Source organism: Acomys minous (genome assembly GCF_964271855.1).
Source record: "Acomys minous genome assembly, chromosome: 16".
Classification (NCBI taxonomy): Eukaryota; Metazoa; Chordata; class Mammalia; order Rodentia; family Muridae; genus Acomys; species Acomys minous.
This window is the reverse complement of record NC_140498.1, coordinates 89,875,112-89,895,581: the sequence shown is the minus strand read 5'-3', so window position 1 is coordinate 89,895,581 and position 20,470 is coordinate 89,875,112.

The window sequence follows — 20,470 nt, the reverse complement described above, 5'->3', positions numbered from 1 at the left end:
ATGTGTTTCTGATTCATTTACACTCAACTCATCAAAACATTGTTCTTAAAGGGCCGTTTGTTGTCCAAAAAGGGCCTTTTTCTCCTCAGCTTGAAAGCTTAGTGTTGCAGAAGCAGGAAGCTGCCCGCTGCCAAAAGTAGATGAGTGAGCCGTCCAAGTGCCTGGGGTTTTGAAGTGTGCGCAAGGCAAATGTTCAAACAGGTTCCAGGCGGAGCCAAACTGCGGTTTCTATCACCAAGAAATCTCCAGAGAGCCTTGGGGTGGAAGTCTCTGGGATGGTATCTTCCCTTCCCAAACCGCATGAAATTGCAGTTTGGTGGAAAACGTGACCAGACCAACCAGATAACAAGAAGGAATGGAAGGAGAGAGTGCAAAGGGTGACCTCAGGGACGAGGGAAGGCCATTTTAAAGGTCAGGAAAATCCATAGGGTGCTGGAAGAGCCAGTGCCCAGGGCTAGTTACCCTGCAGCAGGGTCTGCCCTTGGGATTTGCAATGTTTTGCAACCTCCCAGGTGCCCCGAAAAAGGGTAACCCTAGCTCGTTTTATGGAGAAAATTGAGACATGTGGAGGGAAGGAGGGAGGGGGAAAAGAGAGAGAGGCAGTGTGGGAGGGAGGGAGGGAATGGGGGGGGAGAGAGAGGGGGAAAGGAGAGAAAGACACACAGAGAGACAGAGACAAAGACAGACAGACAGAGACAGAGATACAGAGAGACAGAGAATATATGTTTGAACATATACCTTTGTAAGCCGTAGGTCCATGCCTGACGTCTTTCTCAATTGCTCCCCATCATATTTTTTGGGACAGGGACTCTCATGGAGCACACCCACGCAGCCAGGCTGATTTTCAGTCTCCTGAGCTGTGGAACAAGCCCAGGACTCTATGGGAGCAACTCTATTTGTGGTACCTTGTTAAGGAAGCTCCGTCCACTCACTACAGGTGGAGCAGTGTTGGCCAGGTGGAAGGGGCAGGTGGGGAGGGATAACCCAGGAAGGTGAGAAATAAACCAGGGAGAAGAGTGGGGTGATGGCAGGTTCTAGTGATCACTTGCCATGGTCTACAATCATGAGAGGAGAGTCTCAGTGGGCTGTGTACATCCAATTGACAAGTGAGTATGTACCATGGCCAGTAATGATTGAGGAATTGCTCTGTGTAGCCAGGAACCAGAGAGATGCCTCTCAAAGCTGCCATGAGGTCTACCCACCACCAAGGCCTATAGGCCAAGAGATCAGCTCTTTCTCTTGGGGTTCAAAGCTCTCTAGAATCTGACTCAACTCTCTGCAGTGTCATTTCTGTTTGTTTCTTGACTTGAAGGCTTATCTTCTGTCCCACGCTTGACCTCAAGCCATCTCTTTGGGTTGGGGGACTCACTTCTCATTTCTGTCCATTTCCTAGCCCATAATTTCTGGAATCCTACACGTTTCCTGTGTCTTCCAGGTTTTCCCATCTCATCCTCTTTGAATTTATTCAATACCGGGCACTGCATATACTTCACTGCTATTTGGAGCCAGATGGGTCTTTATAGAAAATTCTACAAGCTTGCTTATGTAAATAAACTAGTTATTTAATTTTCTTTCAAAAGTCTAGAATTGAACACTCAAGATCAAGATTACTGTCATTCAGAGCCTCTACCCTTGAAAGGGAGGCCCTGCTGTTCCCTATCAAATTTATCCATCCACCCATCTACCCATCCGTCCATCCATCCACCCATCTACCCATCCATCCATCCATCCACCCACCCACCCATCCATCCATCCATCATCCATCCATCCACTCACCCACGCACCCATCTACTCATCCATCCATCTACTCATCCATCCATCCATCCATCCATCCATCTATCCATCCATCAGCCATCCATTCACCCACCCATCCACCCATCCACCAGCCCATCTACCTGCCCCCTATCACTCAACTACCTGTCTGCTCATTCACTCATCCATCCATGTATCCATCCACCACTCTCATGTCCCCAAATGGCAGCTGCAAGTGAGAAAAACATGCCTCGCTTTAGCAGGCAAAACAGACAAGTGAACAAACAAACAAGCCACTTTTGCTTACATTTCTTTGAGTGGAATTCAGAACTTAATTATGCTGTGATGCTACAAAGGAAGGGGAGCAATGAAACCTCTCTCCATCACTGTGATTGATGGAAGGAACTGTGTGACCACAATTCTGAGTGTCAGTAGTTAACGGGCATACCTCTTCAGCTTCAAGCCTCAGCACACTGCCTGTGGTGACAGATGTGAATTTCATTTTTTTCTTATATTCCCTGTGACATCATAGCAGTGTTTAAGGGAGGACATGTCCTTGTCAATGGTAGAGATCAAGAAGTTGGGAGATCAACTGCACTTCTCAGATATTTGGAGGCTTGAGTGGAGTGAAGAAGAGAAGAACAAAGGAGAGCAGGCAAGATTGGATCTAATACGTCCCCAAATACCATGCCCACGAAGGATATCTCCACCTGTCTCTGATTCCTGGCCAGAGCACTCCACTTCCTGTCTTCTCTTTAGAGACTATGGGATATCCTCGCATTTTTCTAAGAAGGTCCTGATTTGTTTAGAAGACACAGAGATGGTACCTGGTTTTCATGACTGGGAAGCCCTGAGCAGAATGCTTGTACATTGTCAGAGCATATAAAAAATATACAGATGGATGAGTTAATAGATAGACATATGGGTGGTGGATAGAAAAATGAATGGAAGGATGCGTGGGTAGGTGGATGGATGGGTGGGTGGATAGGTGGGTAGGAGGGTGGATGGCTGGATGGATAGATAGACGGATGGGTGGGTGAGTGGATGGATGGATGGATGGATGGGTGGATGGATGGATGGATGGGTGGAGGGATAAATGGATGGGTTGTTCGGTACATGGATGGATGGATAGATGGGTGAGTGGATGGGTATGTGGGTGGATGGATATATGGGTGGGTGGGAGGGTAGATGAATGGATGGATGGATGGATAGATGTATGGGTGGGTAGATAGATGGATGTGTGTGTGTGTGTGTGTGTGTGTGTGTGTGTGTGTGTATGTGTATGTATGTGTGTGTGTGTGTGTGTGTATGGGTGGATGGATGAATGGGTGGATAAATGGATGGGTGGATGCATGGATTTTATACAGAGCATCCGGGCCTCCCTTTGATGGCTGCAGTAAGTGGCGCTGCCTGAGATGGGTAGGATGTGGGTGATCTTTGGTGATCTATGCTGTTGTATGATGATCTGTGTCACATCAGGCACCGCTAAGGAAGTGGGAGCTCATAGGGTCTCATTTTACTTTTGTATATTTATGTGTGTTTTCATGTGGGTGCATACACATGTGTTTACATGCCTGTAGAGGCCAGAGGTCAACCTGGTGTCTTTCCTGATGACTCTCCACCTTATTTTTAGAGGGAGGGTCTCTCGCTGTACCTAGAACTCTCTGATTTGGCTGGGCTGGTTGACCAATAGTTCCTGGGGATTTCTCTGCCTCCTCCTCACTAGGATCAGGAGCATACATCGTTACAGTTGGCTTTTTAAAAAGTGTGGGCCCTGGAGGTCAAACTCAGACTCTCCTGGGGCAAACACTGTTACTGACTGAACCATTTTACCAGCAGCCATGGAGCGTTAGCACAACCTGCATGACCCAGCCTAAAAAGGTCTTGTGTTTGCCTTGCCTCTCAGATTCATAAACCAGAGTCAGAGAAGGTAAGAGACGTGGTTGGCTGCCCGGGCGCTCTTGCCAAATGTTTGTTTGCTTGCGGTGGTGGTCTGTCTGCCTTTGGAAACTCCTGGGTTTGGAATACCTCAGGGCTAATGGGGGCATACTTATTTCTGGATCATCAAAGTCATCCTAAAGAGTGAGAGCATTAAGCAAATCCTGCTGTGGAATTAAACACAGGGGAAGATTAAACATCACCTTCACCTCTCCTCGGGAGGGAAGGATAACATCAAACAACTCTGCAGTTGTTCCGCCTTCATCCCGGCTGCCATCGCCATTGTCCTCCCCATGGGTTCCTGAGAAATGCAGGCACGGGCCAGCTCATGAGCAGACTGTTTCTAAGCTGTACTGTAATCTGACTGATGGCAAGGTATGCACGCTTTGCTGTTAGAAACAACCTTACTTTTCTCTGAAGGGACATGGCTCACATTTCTGCTTTACCCTCCTCGAAACGTGTACCACACTCCTATTCGCACTGCCCCACACATGTTTCTATGCCTAAGTAGAGATATATTGATAATTAAAAGAAAGCCAGGTGTAGTTTTGCATAACTGTAATCTCAGTACTCAGGAGGAGGAGACAGGAGGGATGTAGCTCAATGCCAGCCTGGGCCACATAGTGACACCTTGCCTCACCCCGACCCCTCATAAAAACAAATAAAAATTATGAAGCAGGAGAGATAGCCTATGTCCAACAGCATGGAACCCTCTTGCAGAAGATTAGAGTTCAGGTCTCAGCATCCATGTAGGGTGACTCACAACCTTCTGTGCCTCCAGCTCCCGGGGATCTGATGGCCTCACTCAATGGGCGCCTGAAGTCATGTGTACAACAACCCCGCCAACACAGAGACAGACAGACAGATACACACACACACACACACACACACACACACACACACACACAGAGAGAGAGAGAAAGAGAGAGAGAGAGAGAGAGAGAGAGAGAGAGAGAGAGAGAGAGAGAATTTAAAAATTAATTAAATCTTTTTAAAAAAAGAAAAATATACTAGATTGTTAAAATGGTTAGCTTTAAATAATGGACTAATAGGTTTTTAGACTTTTACCTTGTGTTTAATTTTAGTTCCTTTGGTGAGCATGACTCATTGTATTCCTCAGCGGTTCTTTGTGTCAATTCATTTGAAACATGGTTCCTTTGTCTAGCACCAGACTGGAGGCTGGACGGACACTGGGTCTGTGAGTGTTTGTATGTCATATCCCTGGTGTAAATCAGGTGAAGGGGGACAGAAGGCAAGGACAGGACAATGTGCCCATGTGATACGGTACCTAGGACAACATGAGAAAATAGGGCCAACATCTTTGGCCTTCAGCTGGATTTTTTGTCTGAGCAAGGTGGGTGACCCTGGGCAAGTCATTTCCCACTTGAGCTTTTGTTTTGCTGTCTGTGAGATGAGAAGACAGGGCTTAATTGTTCTCAGCCAGGAGTTTATAGGTGCACCAATGGGCCAAATGCGGCCCACGGCTTGTTTTTGTCAATAAAGTTTTATTTGGACCACCCTGATTGTTCAGACACATATTGTTTGTGGTTGCTTTTAGGCTACAAGACAGACTTGAGTGGTTGCAACAGAGCCTGGCATTAACACCTGAAATATTTACATCTGGCCCTTAGTGGAAAGTGTTTGCTGACTCCGGAGCCTGAGACTCTCCGTTGAGCCCGGGCATTGACACAGGACTCCGTTCTTTACTTCTGAGATGGTGTCAGCCCAAAACAGCACAGGGAGACGCTAGACAATGGAACAGACAGATTCTGAACTTCTGGGAGCTCCTCACTCCAAGTGTCCCGCAGGAGAATCAGAACGGGCTGGTCTGAGTTTGAGGGGTTGGGATAAAAATCCATCACCAGGATGCTGCTGTTAGCATATTACCTGAACCATTGATCATGCCGTCAGTGCACTGGTGAGCTGTCTGCAGAGTAGACACTTGGCCTCTTCCTGGACCACTCTTGCGCCAGCTCTGGACCTCTCTGGACACTGTCCTTCATTGATTCTTGGAAGCATTTTTTCCTTCCCGTGCAAATTGCTTCACCGTCATTTTCCAGAAAGCGGCAGGTGACCGAACCCATCTCGTGTGTGTGCGCTTTTGCTCCGATGCACTTCTGCTCCGTTTGGGCTCCTGAATTATACATTATGCCCTTGTCAGTGCAGTTTAACTTGACCCTGGGATGCCAAAGCCGTTTCAACAGACTGTGCGCCTTTCTCACGTAGGCAGGCCTGACTCCCTTGCACAAATGACCTGCCGTGGACGGCCAATGTCCCCGGGGTCTTCTTCCCATCAGAGGTAACACTGATAAGAGGGTCCATGGTCCACGTCCTCAGGGAAAACAGACCCATGGCCAGAATGTCTGGAGACCCTGAACAGTGAGTGGCCAGTGCTGGAATTCGCTCCTTGTTCTGGAACATTCCAAGAGCTTACTACTACAGAACACTCTCTTCTGCTCCCCATTAAGGCACACAGATATGAGTCACTGCCAGCTAGTTGGTCTTGGTTTTTTTTTGGGGGGGGGGAAACTCCGACCCTATTTAACTCCAGTCGCTAGAACGAGCTGGGCAAACAGCACTAGCTGACATTTCTGCATCTACTCTCTTGAGGCTTCCTGACCCGCCAGCTCATCCAAGATCTAAATCTATGCTTTGTGCCTTGTCCTTGCCACGTGCGTGGCCATTGTGTTTCTCCAAGGCTGCTAGCAAAATCAGATTGGATCAAAGATGAGGAGGTAGAGAGGGAAGTGATCTCAGTTTGAATTTTGGGTCCATATATATTTATTTTTAATTTTGAGTCTATATCTATTAATGCTTTTGTTCCAAAGATGAAATTACAAAAAAGAAAAAAAAAACATACCCCAAAGCCGGGTGTGGTGGCGCATGTCTTTAATCCCAGCACTTGGGAGGCAGAGGCAGGTGGATTGCAATGAGTTCAAGGCCAGCCTGGTCTACAAAGCGAGTCCAGGACAGCCAAGGCTATCACAGACAGACCCTGTCTCGAAAAACCAAAAAAAAAAAAAAAAAAAAAAAGCTAAAAAAAATATACCCCAAAAGGGTATTTGGGGGTATACACACTGATCTAGCCCACACTGACCTAGCACTGTGTCCACTGGGCAGGGCTGGGGCCCTAAGTTCTTGGGGACAGTCATCTTGAGGCTGTTCCTCAGACAGACACACCTTGAGCAACCTCAGACAGCACTTGATGAGGAGGTTTGAAGAACATGGCCTCCAGCTGGGTGGGTGTTGCTTTCCCCTTCTAAAAAGACTACACCTCCCCAAGTTCAGATACTGACCTAGGTCTGTAGTCCCAGGGTCTTCCAGCTGGTGACATAAGCTTAAGGAAGAAGACACATGCCTACCAAGTGTGTACTCCATCCTCTGAAGCTAGGGACAGCTCCAGGCCTGGCTGTGCATTCCTTAGGGTTTTGTTTTGGTTGCCAGTGTTGGCCGTTGTAACCACTTCTGAGCTCTTCCGTCACCAGGCCTCCCACTTGGCTTCCTACCAAGAGTGACTGACAGCAAGACTCCGTATGCAAATGTAATATGCAAATGAAAGGTGATATGTGCAAATGAAAGATATGCCGGCAATACGTACAAATAACAGCACATACTATTTACTGGGTGCATGATTGATGCTCTGTAAATGTTTACTGGGCTGAACTACCTAGAAGGAAAGTGGGCCAGCCAACTTCACAGGGACAATGATGTCCAATAATGCTCTAGGATCTCTTTGTTTTTAAGATTTATTTTTATTTACTCATTGTGTGCAGAGTACCAGTGACTACAGGGGCCAGAGGAGAGTGTGGGATGCCCTGGGGCTGGAGTTAAGGGTGGCTGCCAGCTTCCATGTGGGTACTGAGACCTGAATTCAGGTCCCCTGGAAGAGCAGGAGGCATTCTTAACTGCCAAGCCATCTCTGCCCTGGCTTTTGACCCTGTTGTAGCAGGATCTCGGGGTGCCTGCTAACTCGCTGATGGTAGGTGGTGTTCTTACTTAGTACAAGGAGTTCCCATAGAGACCTTTGTGGCCCAACAGGATCTGCAGAGTCTCTGCTAAGAGATGTAACTGGAAGCCATGGGATCAAATAGACTTGATGAGTTTGTGCCATTAAGGGAAAAATAAATAAATAAAGCACAGACTGGGTGTCTCAACCAACAGAAATTTATTTCCATATGGTGTTAGAGGCCAGGCATTTAAGATCAAGATACCAGCAGGGTTGTCTTACAGCCCTTGACCCTTATTGTGCCCTCAAATAGGTTTTTGTTTGTTTGTTTGTTGTGTGTGTTGCACACCTCTTCTATGGGATCAAAGCTTTACATGAAGGGCCCCATTAACCACAACTATATTCAGATAGGCTCTTTGTACAAACACACTCACCCTGGCTGGAGGCCTTCGGTATGTGAATCAAGGGAACATGGATCAGTCTACGCACGCACACCACGTGAACCGAAGCAATATGGATCAGTGTATGCACTTGTTTCTTAAGAGTTCAATTCCTAGCAACCACATGTGATGTGGCGCCCTCTTCTGGCTTTCAGGAGTACATGCAAGCAGAGCACTGTATACATAATAATAAATAAATACATCTTTTAAAAAAATCAAAGAAAGAAAGAAAGAAAACAATGCATTAAAAAAAAAATAAACTCAGGCTTTCCTGGGATGGTTCAAGGTAAATAGGGTCCTGATCGGAAAGTAAGAAGAAAGGCAGGAGGGCTTCCTGGTAGAAGGGGCTTTAGCCCTGCTAGGCTAGCTATCACAGCAAAGTGACCCATCTGTGCTCAGAAATTCATGGATGGCAGCTTCTCCCACTCCTTCTTCTGACTCTATCCTTCTTGCTCTGCAACGAGCACAATTCTCCTTCCTTTCATGAGCTTTCCCACCTTTTATCTTAGTTGCTTTTTAAAAGAACCTTTAGCTCAGGGCTGGGGAGATGGCTCAGTGGTTGAGAGCACTGGCTGCTCTTACAGAGGATCTGGGTTCAATTCCCATCTCTTAACTGCCTGTAACTGCAGCTGCAGACGCCCTGACGCCCTCTTCTGGGCTCCAAGGGCAGTGGGTTCACATACACCCCTCTCATAATGCACACATTATTAAAAAAGACAAGACAAATCTGAAATACACGCGCACACACACAAGCCTGAGGTTTTCTATGGCCTGTTTCTTACTTTCAGGCACCCTGTCCATAAGCTGCAGAGTTGGTACAGTCTTCCTGAGTCCCTGTATTAGGCTGCATTGATGATTTTCTCACAACTAAGTGAAAACCTTAGCGACAAATCTCAGTGAAATCTCCCAGACAGAATGCATGTGTATGAAAGACAAGTTTCCTGTGTGCCCTTCCCGCCACTGTTAATTCCACCTTGACTTCTGACTTCTGCTGTGTCTTAAGTCCTCAGTGCCAGTTGGATACTAGCAGGGATGCCAACATAGCAAGACCCCTTATGCACAGGGCTTGGCTTATAAATACCAGACACACAGTATGCAGGGCGGTTCTGTGGGAGCAGACGGGAGGAAGTGTGTTGGTCCCTCTCCTAGCACCTGCCTTGCATGCCGCTCTGGTTCTGGCTCCAACATAGACTGTCACTGTTGGTAGATGAAGCTCAATGATGCTTCTAGAAGCTTGATGCACTTTTTCCTTGTGCAGGGCTGTGTGTATGCATCAGAAGGGATGGGAAGGCTAGTGCATTTAGCTGATTCCATTAAACAACCCCTTTCTCTTTCTGGTTCTCTCTCTCTCTCTCTCTCTCTCTCTCTCTCTCTCTCTCTCTCTCTCTCTGTGTGTGTGTGTGTGTGTGTGTGTGTGCGCACACGCATGCATGTGTGTGCAAGAGGGTATGTGCACAGGCCATAGGGAATGTTAAGTTCCTTGCTCTATCACTTTATACCTTATTCCATTGAGGCGACACCTCTTTCTGAACCTAGAGCTAGGGTGGTGGTCAGTAAGTCCAAGCCACCCTCCTGTCTCTATCTCTACTCATCCCTGGAGCTACAGGCACATGGAACCCCACCTGGCTTATTACATGGGTGCTGGGGACTTGAACTCAGGTCCTTTTGCTTGCTTGGCAACCACTCTTATCTGCTAAGCCATCTTCCTAGGATTGTACTGTGTGATCTTGAATCAGCCTTCAACTTTGCTCTGCCTTTGGAGGGGAAGCCGAGAGACTCAAATTAAAGTCTCTGCCGGCCCAGAGGACAGGAAAAATTGTACAGATGCCACCGAGTGATTCCCCAGAAAAATATAAGTCCCAGAATCTACTCTCTTTTTCTAAGCAGCGGGAGGAGCAATCCTCCTAAGTGACGATTAGCGGGCGGGACATCTCGGGATCCCTGTGACCATCCCTCTGGGTCTATAAATCTGCAGTGGACCCTGAATTCTGCATTCTTAATCAAGCCCGTTTCCCTTATTAATCTCCAGGAGAGGCAGAGATTTATCAGCAGCCTTGGAAGATGAAATTCATTTCAAAAACCCATAAATGAAATCCAAATCAATTGGCCACGATCCTTCCTCCTGCTCATGTTCTGTGTCACACTGATCTTTTAACTTGATTGTTCTATTACCAAGTATTCACTTAAAAGGCTTGGCTGGATCCTGGGCCTTGCAGCAGTAACGTCAGCCCATGGATACCGGTCGTTACTGTGCCCGAGACCAAAGCTTTCAGACAGCTGCAAGTGGAAAAGGATGAGCTAAGAGAAGCAGGGGAAACAAGGCGGGAGGAGGGGGGTTAGGGAACCTGGTGTCATGGTTTACTGTGGACAGGAGACCCAGCGACCGTGGGAGTCTGTGGAAATGCAGACTTGGGGCCTCACTCACACCTTATCCAGTCTGTCTCTGGGAACCTGGAGGCTAGAGTGGAAAGTTATGGGGTGCAGTGACCTTTGCCCTCAGCCCAGCAGGACCAAGCCTCTAAGTTCCCTCCATGAATGTTTGCTGAGAGCCTCTGAGAGTGGACTTGTTTCTGTGGTACCCAGGATGCCCAGGGCAGCGATAAGCAAGAAACCCTACTTGTGTGGGTAAAGTGGTTGTGGATGTATACTGACGGCTGTCCATGGCTGTGTACCAGTGCCTCACTGGACACCCACTTGAACGTCTTATTTAATCTTCACCGAGGTCACGGTGCATGGTGCCTGTGAAAATTGGGGCTGAGGAGGTTGAATTACCTAAGGGCACTTCCGGTAAGAGGTGGAGTGAGTGAGGGGGTCTGAACTAAGTCTTGCTGGGCCAGCCTGGTGTGAGCTGAGGTTTGTCCACTTCCGTTTCAAGTGTCCCCAGACGTCATGTGACGGAGACAGATTCCAGTGTGGCATGGCTTTAAGAGGTAGGGACCGTGAATGAATTTAATCCACGGAGGGCTGGCTTTATTGGCAGAGCAGCTCTCTCTAGCACGAGTGCTGTTCCTATACACCTTATGTTAGGAAGTATGTCAAGCAAGCAGGTGCAGACACCAGCCTTTAGACCTATGAGCCAAAACATTTCCTTATAAACTGCTCAGCCTCCGTTATCTTGTTATAGTGACAGCAAGAATACCAAGACAATACAGGATCCACTGTTAAACCACTGGGTGTGGCCAAGCCACAGATAACTTATAAGCTATGGATGGACCTCTTCATCTAGGATGGAGATGTGAGGGAGATGAAGAGTCTACATTCCAATGCATGAGACAGATACATTGAGATACGATACAGTGGGCTTGGTGAGAGGGCCAGTGGGCTTTATGGACAGGACGCTGAGGGTAACTAACTGTCTTAGGGTCACTATCGCTGTGATGAAACGCCATGACCAAAAGCAACTTGGGGAGGAAAGGGTTTATTTGGCTTACACTTCCAAATTACAGTTCATCATCAAAGGAAGTCAGGGCAGGACCTCAAACAGGGCAGGACCCTGGAGGCAGGAGGTGATGCAGAGGTCATGGAGGGGTGCTGCTTACTGGCTTTGCTCCCCATGGCTTGCTCAGCCTGCTTTCTTAGCGAACCCAGGACCTCGAGCCCAGGGACAGCCCTACCCACAATGGGCTGGGTCCTCGCCATCAGTCACTAATTAAGAAAATGCGCTATAGACTTGCCTACAGCCTGATTCTAATGGAAGCATTTCTGCACTTAGGATTCCCTTTTCTTAGATGACTCTAGCCTGTGTCAAGTCGACATAGAATTAGCCAACACAGTGATGTACTAGAGGCCTTCCACGTGCAGCAGCCTCCTTTGTTCTCCTGGCCAGAGACAGAAGGGGGCTGGCAGAAGCTGATGCTTAAGGGAACCTTAAAAACATGGTACCCTTAGAGTGTGGTTGAATAGTCTGGCAGCAAGAGAGAGCCTTTCCCTTGCTGTAGCTTCAGAATCTAGAGCATGAGAAGTCCATTCAGAGGGTTCAAAGGTCAAGGGAGGTGTCTTCAAACTGCTTCCTGCCTGGCCCTGCGTGGGGAATTCCTCTCTGGAGAGCCAGGGCTGCGGGAGCTTGCAGTGAGGGCCACGGTCATCCAGTCGCTGCCAGGAGGCAAGAAGCAGGTGGCTGCTTTGTAGATGCCTGCACTGATAGCCCAGGAGCTCAACAGTTGCTCTTAACACTATCTAGGAGTTGGGGATCCTGTCTCTTATCCAAGTGATGCTTCTTCTTGGTTTAGGCAAAAAGCTATGAGCGGGCAGCTATAGCGCCCGGTGCAGCTAGAGCACGTTCTATCTAGAGGATGCTAAGAGTGGAACGCAAGGTGTGAGGACAAGTGTCATGTTCTGCTAATGGGTGCCACCTGGTGACCTCTTGGTGATGATGGTGTCATGCGTGTGATAAACGCTTGCGATGGCGGGGAACACCCTGAGTTTCCAGGGCCATTTTGTCAGCATGGGTTCAAAGGGCAGATTGCTCATGTCAGTGTGGAAATGTGGGCGTCTGCGGGAGGGGGTGGGGTGGGCCTGGGTTGGCCGGATGCTGCCTTCTGTTGGAATGCTGATTGGCACATTTCCAGGACCAGGGTCTTCACCATGTCAGTATCACTGTGCTGTAGATCAAGTCTTTTTATGAGCCAGGCTGTGCTGACCACACGGGGGATGGGACGTCCTCACTTTTCTACAGCTACATTCCTGCCTCAAGACCTTAGCACTGGCTGGTCCATCTGAACACTGAAACATAGCTCCCTTCATCCACTTGCCTGTGAGAGTCGCTGTGACCATCCTATGTAATCTTGAAGCCACCCTCTCCTTTCCTCCTTTGTAACGCTCTTCCATAATTTCTACTGCTGTGTTCTATCCCCACCCATACATGTAGTTTTGAATACTCAAAGACACTTTTTCCCACCTTCACTTCCACGGTCCTTTTCCATCACCTCTAGAATATACATTTCTCATTAAGAAATTTCATTCATTTTTTTCCCCCTTGCGTAGTTCCCAATGCCCGGCCCTGGATCTGGCAGAGTATAGACACTCACGTAATGTTAAATGTCTGAGTGACTCAATCCCATTTTACGAATGAGGAAACAGGCTCAGAGACAGAAACTCACCTGCCTCAGGTCACACAGGGCTACCCGGGTGAACATCCGCTTCAGGAATTTCCACTCAGTACCCTGGCTGTTCTGTAAATTTGAGTGAGGGAGGGGCAGAGGGGTCGGTCGTCCAGCTTGCCCAGGGTTGCTCTCCGAGAGCCAAAGAGAAACCATTTCCCCAGGCTCCTGGGGCCCATACAGTTTCCATGGGGGCTGAGTGACTGGTGCCCTTTAACCCAGTGAAGGGTCAGCAGGTGCGAGGACAGCAGGGAGGGGGTTAGACTGCGTAGGAAGCACACTGCTGGGCCCCTTGTTGGCCGGAGGTTGGGTGTGAGGCATGGAGGAGCCTAGTGAAAATTGGCTTTGACAGCCTTGCTCTTGTTCCATGGCATTTTCAATCTGGCAGGGTGGATGGGTGGGGGGATGGGGTTGGTGTTCGGGGAGACCTCTTGCGGGGAAAGACAGGTATCTGGAAAAGGAGGAGACAGGCGGTGGGGAAACCTCTCTGGAGCTCCTGGATTCAGCCATGCCTGAAACCCAGCACGTTTTCCTTTTTGCCTAGGTCACATGTGACCGCTGTCACTCAAAAGACCTCTCAGCGCAAGGGGACCTTGGATCTGAAGTTAGGGAAAGAAATGTAAAGAAGGCTCCTGGGGAAATATCGCCCACAGCAGCGTGCTGCTTTCAAACTCGGCTCAACAGACGTGAACCACACCCAAACTCAGCTTACAGATGCTCACATGAAGGTTTCCTGGTGTTCCTTTAAGTGGGAGGTGGGGGGCGAGGTTGTGAGGCTGGAAGATCCAAGATTCCCTGCTGATCGAGAGTGTCCCCTAGAGGCCCATGTGCTGAAGGCTTTGAGACCAATCGAGACCAACATGTGGCTCCACTGGGATGGCATGGAGGAAGTTAGGCCGTTGGGGATGTGCCCTGGAAGGGGCTATTGAGACTCAACCGCCCCTCCCTGCCCACCCCTCAAGTGCTTCCAAGCTACCCCGAGGCATGCGGGTTGCACTGACCCAACCCCCCCCCCAGATGCCCCCAACTCTACCACCATGATACACGCCACCACTGGCCTGAAGCCAGGCGATCAGTCTCTGGAACTGGACACAAAAGCCAAACCTTTGCTTTCACAAAGTTGATGGTCTCCAGTGTTTTGTCACACTAATGGAAACTGACTAACAGTGTGCTAACGTAACACACCCTGTCACACCTCTTCTTCCACAGAAAAGGTGTCCCTTGGTGCTCTCCAAAGCCACACCCTTCTGCCTCCTCGCCTCTGGCCAGACTTCTGCCTTCTGAGTTCCCGCTTCTATTTCACTGCCAGAGTGTTAAACAAAGTGAGCGGGCAGACTTGTTCACACGAAAGGGTAAATAGCTAACGGTGGATGCCAGGTGCATTTAGTTGAAAATCATCCCAATGCAAAGATGGAAAGATTTGAAGGCATTTTCTTTGGGGGAAGAGGAAAGCTAGCTAGAAAGGCCCATCATTTGTCCCATTGTGGTGTCTTTAGCCCTATTCTTTGGAGGGGTTTCTTAGGCTGACTGTGTGCTGTGGACGGAGGTCAGGAGGATGAAAGAGCGATGGTGCTCTATGGTGGACCACTCTGCCTCTTCCTTGCTGGACACCAGGAGCCTAGAATAGCCTGGCGCTGGACCCCAGGTCCTCCTCTCTCTACAAGGACACCGAGGACAGAGCCTGGCCTGTGGCAGGAGGTTTTCCACCTCTCACCTGATAAGCTCATCTGCTGGACGTGTTTTCAGGAATCAGATGGTCCTATCGGCCCAGGCGGAGGGCGATGGAGACACCCAGAGTTAATGCATTGCTGGCGGGGACCCAGGCTCTGGAGGCCCATTCCTCTCGGATTCCTCTGTAATCAGCTAAATTAGCCCATTGGCAGAACAGCTCATCAGGGGGACGGGATTGATGGACGGTCACCTTTTCAAACAGCTAACGACTGGGGGATAAATGGCCCATTTACTCATGAGGCTGCAATCGAGTGTTTTCCTGGAGTCAATAATTCTCCTTTCTTGCCTTTTCCTTTCCCGGCCCTGTGCAGACAGAAGACCAGACTACGGGGCTGACTCTGTCCTGAGATTCAGGGCAAAGTTTGGGCTTATCCTGTACATATTGGCTAGGCAGCCAGGGCCATCTGGGCAGCAGTGCCCCACCCCCCACCCCCATGGATGATCTGGCCAGAAATGAGAGATGGTAGTTAGTTCCTAACAACCATTTCCATGGGTCCCTCCCTTGTTTCGACCCCTAAAAGCATACTCGGGAGTGAAGTCTGTAAGAAAGTGACTCCTCTGGAAGTTGCTAGCATATGGCCAACACAGTCCAAAGAGGTTCATGCCAGGATGGAGATCTGAGCAGCCATGATTGATGCCAGGCCAGCAAGCCTCTCAGTGCCCACACCTGGAAAACTCTGCATTCTGGGTGGCCATCTCCAAGGCAGAGTTAAAAATGGCTGGAACACGATGTGACACAAGACGGGGTTGGAGGGGCCCTGCTGAACACAGAGCAGTCACAGTTCAAGAACTTGACTCAAGTTGCTGTTTTATATCAGCATGGAAGACAGTAGATTTCCCATAACACCACACTGCTTTATACTACAATGAACACAGCATGTAACGTAGGGGAAATAAGATAGGTCTGCATGGTCCCACGTGACTCTTAGATCCTTCTGTTGAGAGAAATGGGTTCACCTCACAGGCTAGGCTCTCTTTTCCAATTTCTATTCTCTCTCTCTCTCTCTCTCTCTCTCTCTCTCTCTCTCTCTCTCTCTCTCTCTCTCTCTCTGTGTGTGTGTGTGTGACTAAAGCCCACATGAGTTGCTCCCACCATGGGTCCTGGGACCTACCTCAGGTTGTCAGGCTCACGTGACAAACACTTTTACCCTCCGAGCCATCCCACTTGCCTACGGGGCCATAGGTTATGTTGGATGCTGTCTTTTACGTAGGTGTATGTGGCTTCTTGGGTTTTTCTGCAAATAAAAAAGATGATTTTGGGGAGACATTTGGAAACTTTTTCTTTAGCCTTGATTTTAAATATGTTTAAACTCTTCTACTTGGAAATCAATGTAAAGCAAACATCAACAAAAAGGAAAGGGTGTTTGTTTCGGGTGAGCAGTTATCAAAGCGAATTTGATAGACTTCCTAAGGAAAGGGTCCCATGGCCAAATACATGTTTAGGGCCAGAGCCCATTGAATGTACCAAAGGCTCTGACCAAGGAAAGTGACTTAACACTGCCAGAAGCATTTTATTACAACATACTTAGTGACCACCACACAAAACCTAAACGAGCAGTGTTCTAGAAGGAACACTTGTTGAGGAACATGGAAGGGTGCGTACCATCCTCTGGTATTCTGAGAGCACGAATAGCCTGCGAATTTTTAACCCATGTATGGTGAGAACTCACCCCTTCTCCTATGGTTGCCATCCTCCCACAGAAGGTGGGATGGCACAGCTAGGCGCACTGGGGTTGATTTCTGGCTTTGCAGGGAGCATTTGAGCAAATACCTTGAAGTCTCTGCGCCCTGGCTATAGCCTGCAGTGACGGGAACCGGTGGGTACTCACCTTAAAGGGTCCCTGTGAAAGATGGGATGAGAGGGTTCAAAAGTTCCTGCTCAGCGTGAGATGCCTGAGAGACCCAGCCTCACCTGGTCACCCCACTTCAGCTGAACAAAACACAGGGAGTGCGGGGCTGGATTCGGGGAGAACCTCACTGCCAAACCCTGGGTGATGGTGACCTTGCCGATGCCTGCTTACAAGGCTCAGTCAGACTCACTCACTCACCCTCAGGAATGATGACTGTGGGCAGTGTGTGTGTGTGTGTGTGTGTGTGTGTGTGTCTGTCTGTCTGTCTGTCTGTCTGTCTGTCTGCCTGCCTGTCTGTCTGTCTGTCTGCCTGTCTGCCTGTCTGTCTGTCTGTCTGTCTGCATTTCAGTCAGACTCACTCACTCACCCTCAGGAATGATGACTGTGGGCTGTGGGGAGTGAGTGTATGTGTGTGTGTGTGTGTGTGTGTGTGTGTGTGTGTGTGTGTGTGTGTGTCTGCCTGTCTGTCTGTCTGTCTGCATTTCACCAAGGGCCCATGGCTGAAATCAGGGTCCTGTTCCTTCTTTGGGAAGCCCTTCCTGCATGGCATTATGTAAGTGTCGTGACTGGGGACCTGGCTAGTGGGTGTGGTAGAATGTCTGCCTAGCACGCAGGAAGCGCTAGGTTCTGTCCCCAGCATCACGTAGGCCGGATGTGGTGGTGCACCCATGTGGTCCCAGCTTTGGGGAAGTGAAGACAGGAAGGCCACAAGTTCAAGGTCATTCTCAGGTACACTGGGCATCTGTAAATAGCGTAGGTGAATCACAAAGGTCTCGCCTCCCTGGTCGTTCTCTAGGGGTGCTGGGATGAAGAGATTGCTACCTGTTCTCGGGAACCCTTTCTGTATTGCAAGATGCTAGAGATGGACCCCAGGGCTCCATGCATGCTACACAAACACTCTCTGGTACTCATTCCCAGCTATGTGCATTAAAAAAAAGATTTATTCTATTTTAAATTACGTGTATGCATTGATGTGTGTGCGTGCCAGTGCAAGACAGAAAAGGATGTCAGACCCGCTGGAGCTTGAGTTAGAGGCGGCTGTGAGCTGCTTGCCAGAACTGCCGGGACCAAACTTGGGTCCTTTATAAGATCTTAACCACCACGCTGCCTCCTTAGCCACAGACACACTTTTTAAGTGTTCAACCCTCCTCGTATCATCATGGAGGGAGCAGGTGCCTGGCTTGCAGGACTGATGAGGCAACTAGGGCTGGGCGTGGGGGGTGTCAAGAAAACCTAAGGTCATTATGTGGTCCTTTATGAAGATGTCAATTCTTGTTTCCTCAGTATAAAATCCTCAGTTATTGGCACGCACGTGCACACACACACACACACACACACACACACACACACACACACACACACATACACACACTCTCTTATCCCCATAAGACCCTCTGCTCCTTCGGTCTGAGCATCTTTCTCCCTTAAGGGTGCGTCACAAATCCCCTTCCCCAGCACAACCTGCCGCTGTACCTTGTCCTCAATGGCTGAGTCGGCCCATTATAGGGGCAGACATAGTTTAGTGTACTGGTTCCACTCTGTAAGCATCTGGTCTCCTTCCCGTCCCTCTTGACCCCAGAAGGGCTGGGCTGCCTCCAGCTCCCTGGTTTGTCAGAAGTAGCAGCCCCATCAATCTAAGCTATGTGGTCTTTAAAAATACATAACCCAAAAAATCAGGCTCCATTAAACAAACTTATAAAATATGAATGGGATGCTTACCCTGCCCTCACCCAACTGCACAGGGGTCAGCTCCCAGGGCATAGGGGAGTGGAGAATTTGAGATTTGTCTCTCTGAGTATTTAATCTGGTAGGGGTCACCTTGCTAGAGCTGGGGGTTGTCAGTCCAAGTTATCTGTACATCACAGATGGAAACTCCAGTCCTTAGCTCACCATGAAGAACCATCAATGTGGCCTTGTGTGTGTGTGTGTGTGTGTGTGTGTGTGTGTGTGTGTGTCCGTCCATCTGTCTGTCTGTCTGTGAGCATGTATGTTCGTGCATGCCTGTGGAAAACTTCACTCACACTAAACCAAACAAGTTCACAGGGTACCTACAGAGGTCTAAAGGGTTTGGCCAGAGAGGCTAACCATCTCCTCCAAATGCCTGGCTGGGCCGTTGTCTGCTTTGTGACTCTTGGACCTCTCCCTTAAGCTTATTTAGTGCCTTAGTTTCTTCTCCTGGAAAATAAAAGTGACAGTCCCGATCCCAACATGACAGATGGGTGTGAGGACTGAGTAAGTCTCATGGGTAAGGCTCAAGGCCACCAGCACAGGCACGGTCGCTGTTGTGGGTCAGTTGGGTTGGCATAGACTTGTCTCAGTCAGAGTGGTGGCCACTGGAAAAGCCCTGCACTATGCAGAATGCAGAAGGAACATCAAGCCACATCCTTTCCTCCAATCACCCCCCTCAACTCCCACTGCTGTGAGTACTTGGGTCTAGAACATCCCACTTATTTTTCAGCCCTACATTATTTTGCACCGGAAGTGATTTCGTGGTCCAGATCTTCTGACTTACAAACTTTTTTTTTTTTTTTTTTTGTAGCTTGATTTTATTTTCATCGAACAAACCCTCTTCTTAGTCTGTTAGGTCAGTCATAGAGAGACAACAAGGACCAGGTAGTTTAAACAGCAGACATTGGCTGGAGGTGACTCAGCAATTAGCAGCACGGGCTGAGCTTGCAGAAGACCTGGGCTTAGTTCCCAGCACCCTCACGGTGGTTCGCAACCACCCCAAACATCAGTTTCAGGGTGTCAGACATATATATTCTTCTGTCCTCCTTGGGCACAAGGCATACACATGGTAAACAGGCATATGAGAGAGAGAGAGAGAGAGAGAGAGAGAGAGAGAGAGAGAGAGAGAGAGAGAGAGAGATATGCTCCCAGCATCTTCACACTGACAGTCTTGCCTACAGAAGTGTAGACCAATGAACACTTGCTGTTTATTCACCTGTTCTCTCTCTCTCTCTCTCTCTCTCTCTCTCTCTCTCTCTCTCTCTCTCTCTCTCTCTCTCTCTCTCTCTCTCTCCATCCACTTGTGTGAGGCCTGCCCTGGAGTGTCCATGATATACCAGCTGTATCACAGTGTATATATTTTTCATTTGCAAATTTCATACAGTAATATTTTAATACAAACAAATACATTTAAAAAGACCAGAAGGCCGGGCGTGGTGGCGCACGCCTATAATCCCAGCACTCGGAAGGCAGAGGCAGGTGGATCTCTGTGAGTTCAAGGCCAGCCTGGTCTACAAAGTGAGTCTAGGACAGCTGGGACACACAATGAAACCCTGTCTGGAAGACAAACAAAACAAAACAAAACAAAACAAAAAACTAGAATGCCACATTTCAACGAAAACACCCTGCCTTGTAAGGAAATCTGTCCTTTTTAAGTTGCTCTAGTAGGTATTTCAGTTGGGGTGCTGTTGTAGGTGAGGTGAGTCACACCGGCTGAAAGTGCCAGGTTCTTGTGTCCCTGGCACGTGGTTAGACAATAGAAACAGGCGCTTTATTGAGGGGAACAGACTCCTGACAGCTGAAGTGGGCTTCTGCACTGGGGAAGGCAGTCCTGGGATCTCAGGCACGTGGCCTTTTATAACTTGCAACACACCCAACCTTCTCCCGCGCTTGTGTCTCTTGCCTTTTGGAAGTCTCTCCTTTTCTTGCATTTGCCCCAGGTGGGGAAGGGTTTCCAGGTCGTTCTGCCAGCTGGAGTATTTAATG